We start from the raw sequence: 5,795 nt of genomic DNA, 5'->3' as shown, positions 1-5,795 counted from the left end.
AGAGCGCCCCAGTCCCTCCAGAGCACGGCTTGGTGGGACGGATGGAGAACACCCTTGAATTTCCCCGGAAAGCAGGGCTGCTAACTTTCTTCGGGGAGCTGTTTGGGAGGGAAAGTCCCGTGGGGCCGGGAAAGGAGGGTGCAGCTGGTGGCCCCGGCTTTGTGGCACTGGCATGTTAAGCAGGTTTCCATAGCACCAGCATCCATAACACGGGGGCGAGGGAAGGGAGAGAAGTAGGTCAGACAATACCCAGACGTGTCTATCTGTGGCTCAGCCTGATCCAGGAAAAGGGTGAAACGGAGAAGAATGGGAGAAGGAAAGAAAAAAAAAAAAGAAGAAGAAAGTATCCACAGTCTGAGCAATGCATTTCTTGCCTTCAGAAAAATAAGGACCTTTTAAAGCCACCTTTGTGTATCAGCGCTGAGCAACCGAGACTAGCACCCACCTCCTGCCCATCTGACAACAGGCTACAAGGGAATTCAAATGCTAATTTGGAGCCAGACTTCTCAATGGGCCTTTCTTTCTGCAGCAGCACCAGGATCAGAGGTCTGGGGAGCCAGCCGGCAGGAGCTGTGAGGATGCAGTTTCCAGAACAGGACTGTGGGACTCTTCCCTTTCCCCTCACCGTTCCTCACCGTCACGTTGTTACCCCATGTCTTAGTTTTACTTGTTTACATGCAAATTACTTCAAGGGCAAGGAAAAAGAAAGGCGGGCACATGCAGTTGTGTGAGGGAAATGCCCCCGCTAGTGACCCATTTTATATGCTGTGTCTGCAGAGGCCTCACTGTCATTGTCACAGCATTTTGGGGGTTGCCTGCTTTGCAGTACGGTCGTTTTGAGCTATGTGTCCATCAATGCCAAAAGTAGGAAGAACGGTATGGGCAGTGAGATCCAGAGCCCTTTTGATCCCAGCAAACATATGGACACACAGATCTGTTGGGTGTCCAACAGAGCAAGGTCAGGGGAAGGAGTGCTTTGCTCAGGGAGAATTGGAGAGTGTGAGTGCAAGAGCACAACCCTCAGTGGAGAGGCTGAGACGGACTGGGGTGAAGAGCGTGACTGTGGCTGACCTGTGTCATACCTGCGGTTGGAGAACACCGTGCTTGGCTTGAACATCACCCCCCGCCCCCCGCCACCATCATGGAGTAGATGCAGCAGTGGATGCAGGCACAGGGTGTTTCAGACAGGCCAGTGAGAGCAGGCCCCTCACCTGCAGGCAAGTTCTTGCTTTACATTAACCACAGGCCACAACCCAGTGCAGTAAAAACCGTTCTTGCACTTGATAGTGCAGTAAAGTCTAAGCAAAGCCAAAGCTATCTGCAACTCTGTCTGTTAGCAGGTTGGGAGGCCAGGAAAATCCACACTCTAAAGTTACAATTTGCCTTATTCTCATCAGTTTTCTACCTCTCAGCAATTACCACTTGTAAGAGAGCTCCAAGAATTCACCTTTCCCCACATAAGGACAGAGCCACAGTATATGTAAGATGGACAGGGCTTAGCATGGCCCTTTGTAAACGCCCTCCCTGCAAAGGAAAACTGACCACCTGCTGTGGAACTTTAGGGAAGAGCATGCCCAGCTCCAGCCTCCAGTGATGCTGTGCCAGACTCTGTGTTCAGGGACTAAAGGTAAAAGTTATGTAGGAAGAGCTAAAGGGTCAGCACTCAGGAGGACTCACAGAGCACTTCTGGAGTGAGAGAATGAAAGAAGATCTGTGCCTGAGCACGTGCATCAGCCGCGTTGCTTTGATGTGGCACTGGTTCACAAGAGAAAGGTGGGTGACCCCAAATTACTAAGGCAACATTGCCTGCCAGGGCTTAAAGTCAGGGATCATCATTCCAGTGAGGTCAAAGCCAGTGAGCTGCTGTGGTCTCTGCTTCTGAGCCTGCAATGGGCAAGTGGCTAAAATAGGCTGCATTTCATGAATGCAGTTGGCCAGGATAACAAGAGCTCAGGACTGTCTGCCCTGATACAGTACCACAGCACACTCTCCCAACATTGGACTGAGTCACCCCTCTGTCCAGTATCTACAGCTTCACAGCTCGTTCTCCATTTGGGAGGGTGTGAAGAAATGCAGACCTTGGAGGTATGTGAATGGCCACTTTCCACCTCTCTCCTGGCAGCACACGGATGAAGTGCCAAGGTGCTGCGAACGTTCTGCCTGAGTGAAGAAACCTTTCCCGGGAGCAGCCTGATGAGCTCAGCACGGCGCTGCTCAGCCAGATGGCTCCTGGACCAGAGCTGACTCACGCCCACAGAGCTCAGGCAGCAGAACTGGCAGATAGCTGCAGCACACTGTGGGAGACACCTCACCCCGGCTGGCCCTGCACTCACAGTGGGGCAGCTCCAGCGGTAAATCCAAGTGTTCTGCCCACTGCTATCATTCTAATGCTGCAAAATTTAAATGGTTCCACTGACAAACAGAGAAGAACCAGGCTGGTGAACTTTTCTGAGCCCTGAAAGGGTGCAGACACTGAGGGAGCAGAACTCTTCACTCTCACAGTGCCAAAGGATGGTGAGCACAAGCTGTGAAGCTGAGGGCACAAAGGGAAGGGTGATAGCTTCTAAAAGTGCAGCAGAGGCCCCAGAGAGAACAAGGAATTGGGTATCTGCTTTCCACTAAAACAGTGTTTATAAACCTCCCCAGCTGTTTTCCAGCTTGGCTTCTTAGTGAATTACAGCTTAGGAAAGCTGGGAAACGAGCTACATCCAATCCATGCTGCAGACCACCATTTTCAGAAAAATGAATAAAGGTAAAAAACAAAGGTGGAAAGGAAGAAAGGTGAAGTGTAGCCAAAAATCCTCTTAAATTGTCCAAATCAGACATGGGAGGGAGACTGCACTGGCAAAGCTGTGAACTGGCAGCATTAGTGGGTGATGAATGTGGCCATGTTATCTAATATGGCAGAATACACATCATGCATTTTTAATAGCATTGTTTTGCTTCTATTTATCACAGTGTCACAGCTAGAGGCTGTTTCCAAAGGCACGGGGAATACAGAAAGATTATGATTGGATGGTAGGGCTTTTGACTGGAGGTCGCACACACAGAGAAACATACAAAGCATCAGTAGTAGAAGACTTCCATGTATTCCCTGTTTTCAGAGTCCACATGAAAAACAAGCCAGCTGCAGCACTGTTTACTGAGAATAAATCAGGTTTGCAGATTAACCATAAGATCCTGAATTATAGGTGCTTATATGCAAACATAAGGCACATGCAACACACGTAGCTGAGACATGAAAAATGGACTCTGTGATGGCAGCAGCAGAAGAAATGGGTAAGAGCTAAGGAGGAAAGGGAAGGCATATACAGTGATGATGTACTGAGTTCTCTCATCTCTTCAGAGCAGGTATTTAAGTTCTGATAAATTCTCCCTGTAATGGCAAATACTAATCCATGAAAGAATCATTGGCAATTATTTTTTGCATTGCAACAAAATCTCCAAAACCAACTCAGAAATGAGCATCTCCTCCACTCCCAGACACACACAGTGTCTCCATATGTTTGGATGATTATGAAACCCTCAAAGCAGAGCTGCAGATTTTCTTCATTATTTTCTTGCCCTGGGAAGAAGTGCAAGCAAGATAACAAAGAGAGACTGGTATAAAACAGAAAATGCTTGAGCAGGTAGCAGGTTTCAAAAGCTTTACTTCGGTCCAGCTTAACACTCCACATGTGTACTCAGCTTTATGCATCTCTCAGCAGGCTGGACTGGGGCTCCTCTCCATCAACCTGTAGGGAATTTGGGATGTTGCACAGGGGCTGTGACTATCTGGCAGATTTCTACTCTGGAGGCCACGTTGATGCCTCAGGTTTTAGCTTGTATATTTTTCAGATTCTGTGCTGCTTTAGTGTGTAGTTCTGAGCTTCATATTAGGGCACAGTAAGCTCTCTTCACAGAGTAGGTAGACAAAACAATTCCTTCTGTAGCTGGGGACCAAGGACAAATGATCCAACTCTCAGGCCCAAAAGCATAAACAACAGTGCACTGGAGAGAGAAAAACAAGAAGGATGGGACTTCATAAGCTAAAGATATAATTGGACAATTAATTCCAATATGCTAATGGACCAGAACTTATAAAAGTGTGAGAGCCTATGACTGGTCACCCATTTTGTGAGCATTTTGGGATCACCTTGGGTGGGCTCTTGTACTGCCCAAGGTGTATCCATTGCAGCCTTCTAATAAACACCTATGTTATTCTTTAACTCTCTCTAGTCTCTCTTCTAGGTCAGCCTTCACAAAGCATCAACCTCCTTGCCCATTTCCTACCTGATGCACTAAAACACCCAGCAGGCTGAGCTCAGTTCGGATTACAGCCCTCACTGCCCCAGCTGACTCAAATGGGACAAAAACTTCTGGGAATGCAAAAGGGAAAATGAGAGGAGCTCCTCTCCCCTGCTGTCTGAGCAGCAGGTGTGTCTTTCCCCATCACAGGAATGAAACGGTGAACTTCTGAAGTAGAACAAAGCCCTTTCAGGAAAAACCATGTACCCAGAGCTGCAGCATGAGCTGTGACAGACACACTGGGGTTCAACTGGGTCTGTTGGAGGGGAAGGTGCAGGTGTCAGTCTCACACCATAAAACAAAAGCCAGGTAAACATGATGCCGGACTCCTAGAAGAAATGCTGGAAGGAAGAAACTGTACCAATGTTTTCAGGAAGATTTTTATCTCCTGTCTCCCTCTGTGCTAGTGCTCACACACCATGAGACCACCCCCATGTAGAAAAGCACTTAACCAGCCAAGGCCTCTGAGGAAAAGGGCTGCCCTGTTAGCAGTAATTCCATTTGAATTGTTAATTATTTTTGTCTTTCAAACCAGCATATACATTGGCTAATCAAAACTCTTCTGATAACTGTTTATGTCTTTGCTTGCCCCTGCTGCTCACAGTCACATTCTTCCCTTGGAAGTGGCTGTACCAAACTTACTGTGGGTTATGGCTGAGTTTTTTGCCTAAGATTAGTAGCAGATACATATTTGCAGAAAGAAGTCATATGACCTTTCTTCTAACACTGGAAGGATACATAGAACTTCTTGTCAGTGTGAACACAGGATGATTTTAATTTCCTAAGAGACCTCTAAAGATAGGTCTTACATCAGAATCCTGTTTAACTAAATAAACATAAGATCAAGAAAATATTAGGCAAATCAGGATTAATTTCTCACTGTAAATTAGATAGCAAAAGAACAGCCATTACAGCTCTCTTTAAAGCCATTTAATCACGTGGATCATGATGCATAAACAACAGAAAACACATTTTCTGTCCTTTTTCAAATGCAGTAATGGGGACTAAAAATACCAATCAGGACTAATAAAATGACACACAGTAAACGTACCTCAGTGTATGAACATTAATACACACTATAAAAAGCCAAAAATTATCATTATCTCACTGCTAGAAACACAAAGGCCTCAACGGGGATTAGCAAAGGGATTTGCTTTACACTAACACTCGGCCAGAAACAAAGCTTGGAGTCGGCGCCACACCTTCACAGTCCTAAGGTCACCTCTTATCTGTTCAACCCCACAGCAACGCTCCCTTGCAACTATTTTAACCTGAACCTGCTTCACTCGCGATTTGTTGTGGAGACGGTGTGTCTGGTCGAGAGAGCGCGGTCTGAGGGCGCAGAGAACATGAGAGAATTCCCAGCGCCCACTCGGGGACTGCAGGGGCAGCTCCGGCCCAGGAACCTCCTGCGCCAAACCCGAATAGCCCCAGCAGTGCCGGAGCGGGGCCCGGGCTGCGCCACACGGCGGCCCTCGAATGTGCGGGGGAGCCCTCAAGGCAGCCCC

The sequence above is a fragment of the Geospiza fortis genome, unplaced genomic scaffold (genome assembly GCF_000277835.1).
Source record: "Geospiza fortis unplaced genomic scaffold, GeoFor_1.0 scaffold55, whole genome shotgun sequence".
Lineage (NCBI taxonomy): Eukaryota > Metazoa > Chordata > Aves > Passeriformes > Thraupidae > Geospiza > Geospiza fortis.
This window is presented reverse-complemented; position numbering follows the sequence as displayed.